We start from the raw sequence: 14228 nt of genomic DNA, 5'->3' as shown, positions 1-14228 counted from the left end.
GAAGTCATCACGTGCTGCTGAAAACCTGCCTCTTCTAGGATATTGAGGAAGGTGGTAGCATCTTTGTTCCTGCAGTCGTCTACATGGATGTTAAAGTCACCAACAAGCATCGGGATGTTATCAACAACTGCGACAGATTCCATCAAAGAGGAAAATTCCTTCAAGAACAAAGAAAAACTTAGTTTGTTCTTCGATGATGGAGGTGGTCTATAGATAGCATAAATGTGAAACACTGATGCACCGTTAGACCGAATAGTAAAGTCCATCATCTCGAATGATTCATAGTTTATACTAAAGTCTTGAAGACTCACTTTGACCGCGGAACGATGGATAATGCAGATGCCTCCGCCAGAACTGGTCGTACGAGGTTTGTGCACTATCTCATAATTACGTAGCGTTGCCCTAATGTCGGCAAGGGTATGGTTGTCGCGATGGTCGCCCCTAAGCCAGGACTCGGTGACGATGAGTACGTCAAGGTCGTTGCCAATGATAAGGTCACAAATGATGGTGGTCTTATTGTTCATAGATCTGGAATTCCAATGACCTATTCGAACTCTTCTCTCAGGAGTACATTCAGTGACAGAAGGAGGAGTTCCAGTGAGTTGTATAAGTCCACCAGTATCCCGCATCGATATTCCACTAGAAACATTAGTATATCTAGTCTGAATGAGTACAGGAATGTTGAACTTACGCCTCATTACCCCTCCTCGGTAGCCACGCTTAGTTCTTCGAGCGATTCCCAACTCTTTGAAAAAATTCCATTCATGTGCACTAAGAAGCTTAGGCTGAATTTCATTGTCAAAGTTTCGCCCTAGACACAAGAGCCCCTCACGGGAGTAAGTGCAGCGAACCATGTTAAGAGACAGCGTAGACGGATGGACTACCACATCAAGTGCTATGCATAGGCACGTACAAACAGCAAACAATATGTTCACAATTTGATGTGAAAATATCCAAAGGTGAAAATGCATGATTGCAAACACGAATGATCACAAAAAGTACGTCAGAATTGTCACTGAACATCAAGAACAAATGTCACTAAGATCAACTAGTCAAATATACTCACAAAGTATGCAAAATTAACAAATTTCAGATGAAAATCTGAAGAGAGCTAAAACGGTGCGGCCACTATAAAGGGCGCCACCTATTGATGGCAATATCCTATTACACTGTTACGTGAGGACTAAACAATGTGGAAAGTGAGTACAAAGCATTGAATAGTATAAGTCAAATCAAATTTGGTCTTCTTTGGATGTGTTTTAAACTTTAATATGCCTTAGTTTGGACATGGGAAGTTACAAAGAATTAAATATTCTTTAGCATTACAGAATACATGGACTTGGCAACAGTGTTCAATGGCTATAGGTTATGCATACAAACCTCCAACAAGCTCCTACGTCTATGTAAATCCAACTCTTGGTCGAGTAGCTCGCTGATCTGAAAGAGTTGAGTTAGGATAAAGAGCACTTATAAAGCATGTGATCCAAACAGGACACTGTGACCCCAAATTGTATATTCTACATAGACATTTTATAAACACATTTCATTTCAACTAATTGCCCAGTGACATGATTAAACGGCTAAAAATGGTGGGAGGACAGAACAAAACATTGAGGCAGCTTGGCAGCAATGATCGATGGCTACAATTATGCAAACAAACCCTGTTTTCTGCAGATGTGTAAAAAGATAACTCTGGGTAGGCTGGCTTGATCATTTGAAAAAGAGTTGAGGAGGGATTCAAGATCATTTATAAAGCATGTGATCCAAAGAGGATAATATGACCCCAAAGAGGGTCGTATGAATTATTCCCCTTCCCCCCTGGATATTAAAGGTACTATGTTCCTTTTGCAGGCCAACAAAATTAAAAGATTAAATTCCAACGGCATTTGAAAGATAATACTAATTTAGATCTTCCCTCAAAAAATGGGGGCTTGAAAATGTCTTTAAGTGGGAAAATAACGATTATTGGTTGTCGAATCGACTTAGGAGCTATAGAGCCAGTAAGTAATAGTCTTGATTTTCAGACCATTGTACCGAATGGTCGTACGTTTTATGCTGCACAAAGATTTAATCAGTTAAATTTTGGCCATTACAAGAAGTGGGTTATTGATGTAGACAAATGCTCATGTACCCTTTATAGCTCATTATATGTATGTTTTTACCAAAGAAGAAAAAAAGCTAGTCAGTCACTCAATAGTGTCTGACAGTGAAGTCTAGCAAGTAAACAGGTTTCCTTGCATAATTTGAATATTAGGACACTGCTAAATTTTAAATTTCACAGATAGGACATACATGACATATTCATAATCCCTGCAAAGTTCTACAGATTTTGAGGTTGGCTGCAAAAGGGACATAGTATCTTTAAAGGTATGGGAAATTTGTATTTTGGAATATATGAACCAGCAGAAGAATAAATATTTAGAAAAATGAGTAACTCCAATATAAAGCTTGGATGTCGAAACATCAGACCTTTCTCCTCCTTTTTGCTCCATCGACTGGAAAAAAATTAAAGCATATTTACATTAAAATGTAACTTCTTTCCAAGTACGAATGACAATTTAAGCATTTCAATGTGCATTGGTAGAGGTCAAAAGTTTGCTTGTCATAATCTCAGAAAGGTACACATGAAAACTGTAGGTTTTAATAGCGTAACATAAAGTTCATTGCCTCGCAAATATAATGTTCAGAACTTCAGACATCTCCAAAATCTACAAATTTAATTCAATTCGCACTACATGGGTATGGATATTTTCAGATACTTTTCCAACTTGAAAAATTGAATAATCAATCAAGCCTTTCTTCTATGAACCAAACGTAGAGAGTTGAGATAAAACAGTTGGTATTATATGGTTCCATTCACATACCTTGGCCTGCTCTTTAGGCTTCGTAGCTGGATCGTCAGCCATCTTTGATATCTACCAGATAACCTGCATGGAGGATAGAAATAGAATTCAGGTCGACAGATAGTGGTAAAATCTTGGACTATCGTTTATGGCAGCAAGAGCACTTGTCAAGCAAGAAGATGCGGTGACTGTCCTAATCTTATTTTGCCTGATTCGATTGGTTAAAAGGGAAATTCCAGTTTGGCATCAAGTTGACTTAAACAGAAGCATGCAATGTATAAAAAATGAGAGAAGCAGGTGAGTGACATCCAGTTTGAGGAAAATAAAAAGGTGTTACTCTGTATTCACTTATGGGTTTCAGAGTTGCCATTGATCAAACACATATTGGCAGCTCTATGACATACCAGTTTAGTTTGCATTATACAATATACATATCAGAAATTATGGTATGTTCATATAATTGATGTTAGGTATGATACCATCATCATTATGTAAAGGCTTATCATTTCAAAATTGCCTGCAAATACTTTTTTAATTCTCATAAATTACATCAAAGTTGTATAAGCCTACAGTCACAGGAATGAAACTTACAAGTTAGAGATGTTATGAGCTGTAACCTTCATATGGATTTTACCCATACACTTAAGCGCCACCCTCTTCAAACACACCCCGCACCGCCGTGAAAAGCTTTAAAAATGTGCCAAAATCCCCCCTTTTCAACTACATCTTTTGATCCGATCGGCCTAGTTCACCACCAGAAAAAGCATTAGAAAATTTGACTTTTCTTCTTTATGGTGATGTAAAAATCACGATATTTTGTTGTTCCATCGCACCGTCATTTATTGACTATTTTTCATCAATTTGGTCAAAATTTCTGTGGTATTGAGCTTTTTGACTGAACGCTCCTGGCTATATCTGGCAGTTTCTTGCCGGGAGAGGGCTATTTTTTACCACCGGAAAAAGATTCATGTCATTCGGTTCATTCTGAACATTTTGATATATAAATGATTCTCATTGGATGAAAAAAACACAGTCAAAAGATTAAACCAATTGGTACCTCTGTCTGATTATGGGAACTTTCTGCATTTGATCGCCTTTTCTCCATTGATTTACGTAGGTACGGTAGCCAGCGGACCGGGTCGTACCATTTTTGCTCGAAGGAAATGACGCCATGGAAATAAGAGTGTAATATATTTTTAGTAAATAATCACATAGGCAGAGCGCAAGAGTGAATTGTATCTCGTATTCCTTGACAAGATAAGAAACAATGCCTGCATGCATGCTGAGCATAAACATGCACAGTCTCAATTAATCGCCATACGTGTCCCTCTGACCATGCCCACCTCCGTGTCACCCGTGCTCTAAATAGAACGGTCGCGAACCTAGAGTGATCCAATCAGAGCCAATCAGTTTCAGCCGCACAGCTGCGCGGACATTGTACGCGTAGTCGGTTCTGTATGTGCGCACAGCTGATCCGGGCTGATTAAAAGCTTCAAATTAGGTGAAAGAAATCGGGGGTCACAAATTCATATGAAACAAAAGTGGGGAGGGGAGGCACTCAAAATCCATGTTGGTTTATTAAAGAAATGTTCACACATATATTTATACTGATTTACTCTATTCATGTGCCAAATTTCAAAAAAAATTGTGGCCTCACTGCCGAGATAAGAGAGGGGGGGGGGATGGCTAAATAATCCAGCCTTTCAAAGCCTCTCTGAAGGGGGGGGGGGGAATTTTTGCAGAAGCGTGTAACAAATGACATTCTCTTTCAAATTATGATACAATTTACAGTAAGTGAAATAAATTGATGGGGCTCCCAACAGGCTTTAACTCTTATCATGCCACAGGGCTAATCCCCATTGTGCCAAGCCCAAAATGCCCCAGTGCCAGGTTGTCTTGGAGATAATCTGATTAACGCGATGGATCTATGAATAGCGAGTGCAAATGACACAGCACAATCCAATGAGCATAAACAATAACTGCTATTACGAATGCGCCCTTGCACGCACATGGCACTCAAGCGATGGCTCTCTCGCAAGTACAAAGCACTATAACGATAGCGTGCATGCAGCCTTATGGCAGGCTATGAGTTGAGGGCTAAGGTTTAATTTAAGGTACAAACCGGTAGCGGTAAATTTGCGGTACAAGGGTTTTGGGTGCAAAACATCCATTCAATATTGTTTAAATATTGCCCTTCAGACTGGTTTAGATGGCAAATACTTGAACCTAAATTCGCAAAAAAGCAGAAATACATGCCCAAATGTTTAATGCTCAATTGCATTTGCGATATCTATCCAGGCTGGATCGATATGATAAATTACCAAATATATCAAATGGTAGCCGGTTTCCTTGGAAAATTTGTATCATCATGTTTTAGTCAAAACATATTCTTTCACAAGATTGGTAATTAGAGCTTCCATTTTATTTTTTGAGAGGGGGGCATTTCCCAAACTGGTCTATACCTTAAAAAAAAATCAATCAGAAAAACAGACCCCTGTCGTTCAAACACAGCATGTGTGTACAGGTGTATATTATACACAGGTCTCTCAGCTATTGACAAGGTTATAATCAGTAGAGGCACACGGCCGATTAGGGAGACTTTCTCCCATTTGAGAGCCTGACACACTGACTCCACACCCCGGCCCCCCACTCCTAGACTGGACGGACCCCATGCGTGTTACCAAAATGTCCTTTCGTAACAAAAGAAAAAGTATCGACCCGTATTGACTTTACACACCGGACTTTTGCTGAAAGGGGGGGGGTGCTGAAAAAGGCTTGTATAACAAAAGAAAAAGGTCGACCCGTATTGACTTTACACACCAGACTTTTGCTAAAAAGGGGGGGTCGCTTGGAACACGCATATGCGTACCCTAAATAACACTGAGTGGGGGGGGGGGCCGGGCTCCACACCGACCAACTCTTAGCCATTCAGCCCAATGTGATATTTGTTCGGTCTGTTTCATGTTACTGAGGTAATAGGGACTTTTAGATTTGCACGTCTACAGCTTTAACTGCAATGTGTGACATCATTTTAAGGCATTGCGCATGCATCACGTCATCTCAGTCGGCAATCGAGAATGCGCCAACCTTGCTTTTCCTAAATTTAGTACGATACTAGTATATGCTGCGTGCGCATAAAATCTACAGTTCCTCAGGTAGACAAAGGAACATCCCCTTCCTGCTATTATGTAAAAATGTGTAGAACAGGTGTCACATGCATATTCACCTGTTCTACACATTTTTAGATAATATCAGTGAAGGGATGTTCTTTTGTCTACCACAGCAATTGTTGAGGGTAGAATGAGGAACTGTATATTTTGTCCTCTTTCTTTGTCCGTCATGTTCATAGTGTTACTTCCTGCATGCATGTATATCGTCGAGTGCAATCTAAAAGATTTCTAATTGTAGTCAACATGGGCAGTTGAGTACGTTGACACGCATGATAAGTCGGCGTTCATCGTGTTCTTGTCCACTCAATCTAAAAGTCCCTATTTTTAAACTCAAGACAACTGCGCATGCATTCATATTAGGAACATCACTCCTGTAAAACAGAGAGATTATCACCACATGTACGTCAAAATGTTTTTATTACCCTAATCTAGAATCTCTCCCAAAACAATATATTTCTTTTAGCCTCCCTTAAAGGTACCGTAATACAAAGTTTTGGGAAATTTTGAAAATTGGGTGGATATTAATTCTTATAATTTTGATATATTTGGATGCCCCTGTGGATGTATTATAAGCACTACAAAATTTAGCCCTTAAAACACTTCTGCTTTTGAGAAACATTGATTATAAAAATGCTCCCGGTAAATGTTGATAAATTTCAAATAGCGACGGTACGGCCGTACAATGGTAGCTGCCACCATGAAAATCTCAGAATATGAAGTTGTGATATATAATTTCAAAATGGGTATAGCTAATCGGCCGATTTCAGTCAAGAAACATTGTTTTATATTTACAATTTTATAACTTTAGACTCGACTTCAACCGCGACAACAATTACTGAATATTGTAGGATCGCATATGCTTGCAATATGTTCATTTGAATCAAATTCACGATCCCATACCAAACCTTTGTATAACCTTTAACATTTGCACCTTACCGGTATTTAAAAATAACTGAGAGCTTTTTTTTCCTCAAATCCCCTCCCCCCTCACTCCCTAAGGTCGCTTAATTGCATTCATAGTTTATCTCATTAAGTAACATATCAAAATTCTTATTAATTCTTTCATAAGACTGCCGGCCTACCCCTCATGATTGGTTATTTTATCTAAGAAGACTCTTTGCGGTCGCAATGTGACCTCACAAATCTCAGAGTTTTTGCCACTTGACTTCACTTGCTCACAGACGAATCTTAAAACATTACACAAAAGTATGGTACTGAAGCAGTAACTTTGGCCGTATCAAGAGAAAATCTTGAAGTTCTTCCTTGTATCAACAAATTACTATGTAGGGTATATACCAATGTCTAAAAATGCTATTCTTTGCTTTAAAAAAATTAGTTCAGTGTGCGAACTTACTAGACCTTTATAGCCTGCATGCAAATCCACTCCAGCAAAGCAATATACACAAATGCACACAATAAAGACGATGTGGCTCATCGCCAAATTTGACAGTAGACTCACGATTTGAATTTTTGAATTATTCTTTTCAACATTGGTAAGCAGGGTTGGCATATTTCCCGCTTCGGAGGCTTATTTCCCGGACTCCGGGAAAATAATGGGGTATTTACTGGCAGCGCTGAAAATACACATGGGGCGGTGGGCGATTTGCCCCCGTGAGCTCCATAATCGCCCCGTCAGGTTGCTCACGGGGGCGATTGCAAAATTAAAAATCGCCCCCGTGGAATTATAAAATAAAGATTATCTTTTCTGATATAACTTTAACACAATATTGAGTATCAATTTTCGAACCTTAAACCAATTAAATGGAACTTAGATGACGCTTTCTCTCCCATCTCTATGAGAATTACCGATACAAACAACAGAAGCTCACAGTGCAGCTAGCGCGGCCATCAGCATTGGCTATACTGCGCCGGTAGTACCAGTGTGCACGCTGACGCCCAATATCTGCTGGAGACGATCGCGCAAGGACTGAAACATGGAGAAGTTTTTCGTTGTGAAAAGTGTGAATCCTCTGAAATCTGGTGATTCTAAAAGACCAGCAAATAATGTAACTCGACCATTGAGAGTAAGAAGACCAAAGATGATGCAGGGGCGGATCTAGGCGGTTTAGGGGGTTTACCCCCCCCCCCCCCCCCCTCCCCCCTTGGGCTGCCAAGTGAAAATCTGATGTGCATAGAAAAATGCTATCATGTGTCCAGACCTACACAGTATTAGTAGATGTCAGTAGATGCCAGGAAAACATCACTAACAGGGTTTAAAAAATCTCCTCGCCGCTTTGCGGCTCGTGGACGATGCTCTGCAGGTTAGTAGATGCCAGGGAAACATCACTTACGGGGTTCAAAATAGCAACAACAAAAATCGCCTCGCCGCTACTCGGCTCATGGACGATGCTCCACATCGTATTTGGGTTACCCACCCTTAGCAAAAAGCTAGATCCGGCCCTGTGTTTTGGAAGGATATGGTAAAGACTAAAAGTAAAGAAAGAATGTAAATAAGGTTGCTCCGAATAATGAGGAGGAAATTATGGGCAGAACGGGAAGCAATGGAAAGAATGTCATCACGGGGATAAAAGTCAATAACAGCTACAGTGTATGTAACAAGTAAATTTCTAAGAGGGAAAATGCCGCCTTAAATAAATGATAATGATAAAATACCAAGGAGTTTCATGGGTACCAATTCAATGGAAATTTGTATTAAAGGTATTATGTCCCATTTGCAGGCCCAAAAAATGAAAAAGTTAAATTCCAACTGCATTTGAAAGATAATACTAATTTAGAACTTCCCTAAAAAAGGTGGAGCTTTAAAATGTCTTCAAGTGGGAAAATAACGACTATTAGTTGTCAAATCGACTTTAGGGCTATAGAGCCCAAAAGTAATAGTCTTGATTTTCAGACAATTGTACCGAATGGTCATACGCTTTATGCTGCGCAAAGATTCAATCAGTTTAATCTTGGTCATCACAAGAAGTGGCTTATTGATGTAGACAAATGCTCATGTACCCTTTACAACTCTATTCATGTATGTTATTACCAAAGAAGAAAAAAAAGCCAGTCAGTCGCTCAATAGTGTCTGACCGTGAAGTCTAGCAGTAAACGGGTTTCCTTGCATAATTTGAATATGAGGACACTGCTAACGTTTAAATTTCACAGATAGGACATACATGACATATTCATAATTCCTGCAAAGTTCTACAGAATTTGAGGTTGGCTGCAAAAGGGACATAGTACCTTTAAAATAAGAGCCCCCGTCAGCACTAAAAGAGCCCCCGTGAGCCTTCTCACGGGGGCTCTTTTTTTTTGGAAGAGCCCCAGTGGACAAAAAATTAAAGAGAAGGTTGAGTTCTGGGAGAGGTGAACAATAATTTGTGAACTTTATCATTCTTATTATGCAAGTGTGGAAGAACATCAGATAAGACATGTTCCCTGAAAAGCATGGCTCTTCAAATGCCTTCATATTCTAAATATGTCATGTAACATGTAAAAATCAGGGGGCCGGTTTTTTACGCCACGTGTTCGTGTAGTCCCATATACATCTTTTTGTGAACAGTGTTTGTAACTTTACCAAGACTTGGCCAAATTTTTTATCATTTTGATGATTCCAGAACCTTGCAATACACACAAATTCTTATATGCTAGATGATCAACCTTTTCTGGTCGATTCCACACCGTATCTTTCACAATGCAATCGTATGACCAGAACTCAACTTTCATCTTTAATTTGAGCCCTGTTTACTGGTATTTACCACTTTTACTGGTATTTACCACTTTTTACTGGTATTTACCTCTTTTTACCGGGAAATACCGGGAAATATATGTTTCCACTCACTTGTTCATAGGGATTGTCCAATTTTGAAGATAATAACAATGGCCGTGAGTATGGTTGCTCTGGTGTGTACTATTTGTGTGTGTGGGTGTCTATGTCTGTTACTATGAAATGCTGGAAAAAAAAATACAGAAAAAAGATCCCAAATCAGTTGCTAATTACCATATTCATGAGGAGTGTCGTGGTTAAGTGGTTTAAGGCGCTTGACTGGAGATGCGAAGGTTGAGGGTTCGAATCCTGACACAGCACTAATATCCTTTGGCAAGATATGAACCTACATGTAGGATGCGACCGTCATTGTTGGTCAAATAGTTTTTGAGCGTCAAGTAACGCCTGGCTGGAATGCTCCCCAGGGAGTGAAGATTGTGCACACAGTGTGTGCGGGCAAGCACAGAATCCAATGATCGGGCTAATAGTATATTTGTTAAGCCCTTAGAGACATTTGTGATAAGCGCTATATAAGAGCTAAATATTATTATTATTATTATTAAAATAACATAATGTGAGCTTGTGTAATTTTTTTGTTGTGTAAACATTTATTAAAAGTTCAAAACCAGTAACCACTAGTAGTACACATGTATACAAAATCATTGATACACTATTGTTACAAAAAAAAACTTACATACAGTAGAATATTATTCATATTAATTCTGAGCTTTACCGTATTCAAAATTGAAAACAAAAATCATATTGTAATGAGATACATGTAAAAAGTTTAACCCCTGGAAAAATGAATATGAGTTTGTGTGTTTTACATGTGTGTGTGTGTGTTTGGGTGTGTACATGTATGCAGTGTGGATTTTATAAATCTGTTTGTGTGTTTCTACTACGAGTGTTGTGCTGCTAATTATTTCAGAACAATATTTTTAGTTGTTGAGGCTAAAAACAAGTAAAATTATTAATAAATAGAGAATTAAAATCATATTTCCCGTGTTTTACATATTTACCGGATGCCCATCTTATTTACCGGACGGTATTTACCGGTATTTACTGCCACCGGTATTTACCGCCCAACCCTGGCGGTAAGTTATAAAAATTGTATTTTACTGCTATTTAGGTGTCATCAATTGTCACTAAAGTACCGATTTTGAGTGAAATCAATTGAGTTTTGTACAGTGGTGTTTGAAATGTTGAGAAACAGCTTTTAAAGGCACACTGTCCTACTTGTAGCTACTTGCTCCCTCTATATAGAAAACTTCCCAAATCGGTGCCTGTTGGTCCCCCATGATCCTCTTTTTCTTATGCTAAATGAGATAGCCACCTGTCACAGTGACCTCGTTGGCTCGCTGTGTGGTCTAATCCCTTCTAGCTGCAGTAGTAACGCCTACCTTTAATACACAGCCAGGATAGTAATATGACTATGTGTGATGCAATTGCGTATGGCTTTCATCGAAAGGGTGCATTGTGGTGCGGCGCGGTATGGTGAGTTCAACGCACCCATTCGAGAAAAGCCCCCCCCCCCCCCCCCCCCCCCCGCTTTTCTTGAAAGGGTGCGTTGAGAACGGAGTACCGTATTACAAGCGCGTAGCCAGGATTTCATTATAGGGGGGAGGTAGTGAGCACGCGAAGCATGCCAATCACTTACAGAGCACGCATAGGCGGCTCCATAGGGGGGTGGGTGCAGAGAGGGGCGAGGTTCCCCACTTACCGGCGAAAGCTTTGACGTTTCATTAGATTATTAAAGAAAGAAGAAGATTCGTTGTACCATTCTCAATCGACTCTTAATCCTTGTCTGAAATCAGTTTACCCCCCTCCCGCGCGAAAGCTTGATGTTTCATTAAATTATTAGAGAAAGAAGACGATTCGTTTTACCATTCTCGACTCTAAATCCTTGTCTGAATTCAGTTTAACCGCTCCCACGTAAGGCGCGGAAGCTTTGACATTTCATAAATTATTAGAGAAAGAAGACGATTCGTTGTACCGTTCTCGGCTCTTAGTCCTTATCTGAATTCAGTTCCCCCCCCCCTCTCGCGCAAAACGCGTAAGCTTTGACGTTACATGGAATTATTAGAGAAAGAAAACAATTTGTTGTACCGTTCTCGACTCTTAATCCTTTTTCTTCCTTACGTCCTCTTCCTTTCTTCTTTTTTTTCTTTTTTTGGCCGGCGTTTTTTTTTAAGGGTCGATTGCCCCCACCGCCCCGCCCCCCCCCTGGCTACGCGCCTTCCTTTTTAACACACCCTTTCCCTTTCGGGATAAGCGGATGTCTTTTCTCGAAAGGGTGCGTCGACTAGTCTTTCACATCAGTCGTTAAAATGTTATAGAATAGAAATGTCGTTTATAAGAATTAAATCAGTAAATAAAAAGAAACACAATGAAATAAATAACTTAAATATTTTTTCAAATGTCAAATATAGGTGTTTAGCTAGTCTTGCATACCAGTCGTTTATTTATTGATATACAAATAATATCCATTTCTTTTTTTGTATGGAATTCATTTAAAAAATGTAAACTGGTATTGCATAGCCTATCGTTAAATTACAAATAAAAATTGATTGCCATTTTACTTAATCAGACACACGTCTATGTATTCATTAAGTCTCGCTTAAAAACTGTAGGAGTGCACCACTCCAGCAAAGCATAGAGAGTCAATGCTAATGCGTATTGACCTCTAGGCTCTATAGCACTGCACTACGTGTTAATAGGCAGTACATGAATAGTCAATACACTCACAACACGCAAATGCACATAATAATGCCGATGCGGCTGATCGGCAAGTTTGAAAGTAGACTCACAATTTAAATTTTTGAATTATTCTTTTTAACATCAGAAAGTTGAAAAAATTGTATTTTACTGCTGTCTAGGTGTCATCAATCGTCACTAAAGTACCAATTTTGAGTGAAATCAGTGGAGTTTTGTACAGTGGTGTTTGAAATGTTGAGAATCAATAGCACAGCTTTTAATACACAGCCAGGATAGTAATGCAGCTATGAGTGGGAGTGCACATGCTTTTTTCATGTGTTTTTTTACATTTTTGCCAAAACAAATTGAAATTATCTTTTAATTTCTATAGACTACCATCTGAAAAATGTATTCACCGGCATATATGCTATCTATAGGCCTAATGGTTGTTATCACATCCACACACATTTGAATTTAAGGAAAGTCACATTTTTTCACATTTCATTTCAAAATAATTATTCATTGTTTCTTTTTATTTACCGATTTAATTTGTATAAAAGCCTGATCTGCAAGACTACGTAAAAAGTAGTTCAATTTTGATCATTTCAATTTATAAAACGACTTTCTATTCCTTTAACATTTTAAAGGTAAAGACCAGTATTGGAAACACCCCAATTTCAAAATATGAAATGGAAGCTCTTATTACCCATCATGTGAAAGAATATCATGCCTACTAATTGATATATTTGGTAAATTAGTTTATCTATTGGACTGTGAGAGATAAACGCACGTGTCACGCACGTGTGCGTAGTCCCCCATCTTTCTGTGTACAGTGCTTGTAACTTTACGAGCACTGGGCCAAATTTCTTATCATTTTGATGATTCCAGAACCTTGAAGTACACACCAATACTTATATGCTAGATGATCAACCTTTTCTGATCGATTCGACAACGTTTCTTTCACAATGCAATCGCATGACCATAACTGGTCTTTATCTTTAACGACTGATGTAAAAAAGGCTACCGGTAGTCGATGCACCCTTTCGAGAAAAGACACCCCCCCCCCCCCCCCCCCCCCCCCCCCCGCTTATCACGAAAGGGTGTGTCAAGACGGTACTCCGTTCTCAACGCACCCTTTCGAGAAAAGCCCCACCGCTTTTCTCGAAAGGGTGTGTTGAACTCAACACACCACGGCGCCGCACCGCACCGCACCGCACCCTTTCGATGTACGTAAGCCATTGCAAATCACTAAGTTAGATTTATAAACCTTCACTAGATCTAGGTCTATCTGTTATCATTTTTCGTAAAGATTGAACGTAAACACAGACCTCACCTTGCACCTTAAATTGACTCGAATCTTACTGCCACAGACTCAATAAAGCAGAAGGCCAAGCCAAGCCAAGATGAACAGTCGTCTAGATCTAGGCTCCTACTCCTAGCCTAGTCATACTGCTACGCCCAACCGAACGCATCCGTTTACAAATATGGCGGCCGCGGCGGCGATAAATTTTATACAACCTATCGCAAAAACGGGAATTCCCCCTCTATCATTGGAATAGTTATATTAGGCGGATGCACGGAGTTCGCTGACTCCCTGCGCACACGCCTTTACCGTTATTGAGCGCTGAAAAGTATTAGTTGGTGTACATACAGATGATATCAATCGGTCAAAACACATACTGCATAATTCTCAATAACCATGATTTTACGGAGATAGAGGGATAGATTAACATATAGTTTGTAAACATTTCATCAAAAGGGACAGTAACTGAAAACAAATGCTACTAATAAAACAGTATACTTTTACAATGG

General features: G+C 39.4%; 1 protein-coding gene and 1 long non-coding RNA gene across 2 annotated transcripts in view; both read right to left on the bottom strand.

Moving 5' to 3' along the window:
• LOC115921134 overlaps window positions 1–1433 on the bottom strand; it is an 81155-nt gene extending 79722 nt beyond the window's left edge. The window contains exon 1 of the mRNA XM_030978259.1: window positions 1381–1433. The gene's annotated coding sequence lies outside the window, so the exon portion shown is untranslated. The remainder of the gene's footprint in view (window positions 1–1380) is intronic.
• Window positions 1434–2447: 1014 nt separating this feature from the next.
• LOC115921100 lies at window positions 2448–13901 on the bottom strand. The gene is made up of 3 exons (XR_004062743.1): window positions 13750–13901; window positions 2865–2927; window positions 2448–2495 (listed from the first exon to the last, which is right to left on the bottom strand). It is a non-coding gene; the product is annotated as an uncharacterized LOC115921100 (long non-coding RNA).
• Between the last annotated feature and the right edge of the window lie 327 nt (window positions 13902–14228).

This window comes from Strongylocentrotus purpuratus, unplaced genomic scaffold, assembly GCF_000002235.5.
Source record: "Strongylocentrotus purpuratus isolate Spur 01 unplaced genomic scaffold, Spur_5.0 spur5_contig_812, whole genome shotgun sequence".
NCBI lineage: Eukaryota > Metazoa > Echinodermata > Echinoidea > Camarodonta > Strongylocentrotidae > Strongylocentrotus > Strongylocentrotus purpuratus.
Note: the sequence above shows the minus strand (reverse complement) of the source record. Positions and strands in the feature narration are given on the sequence as shown.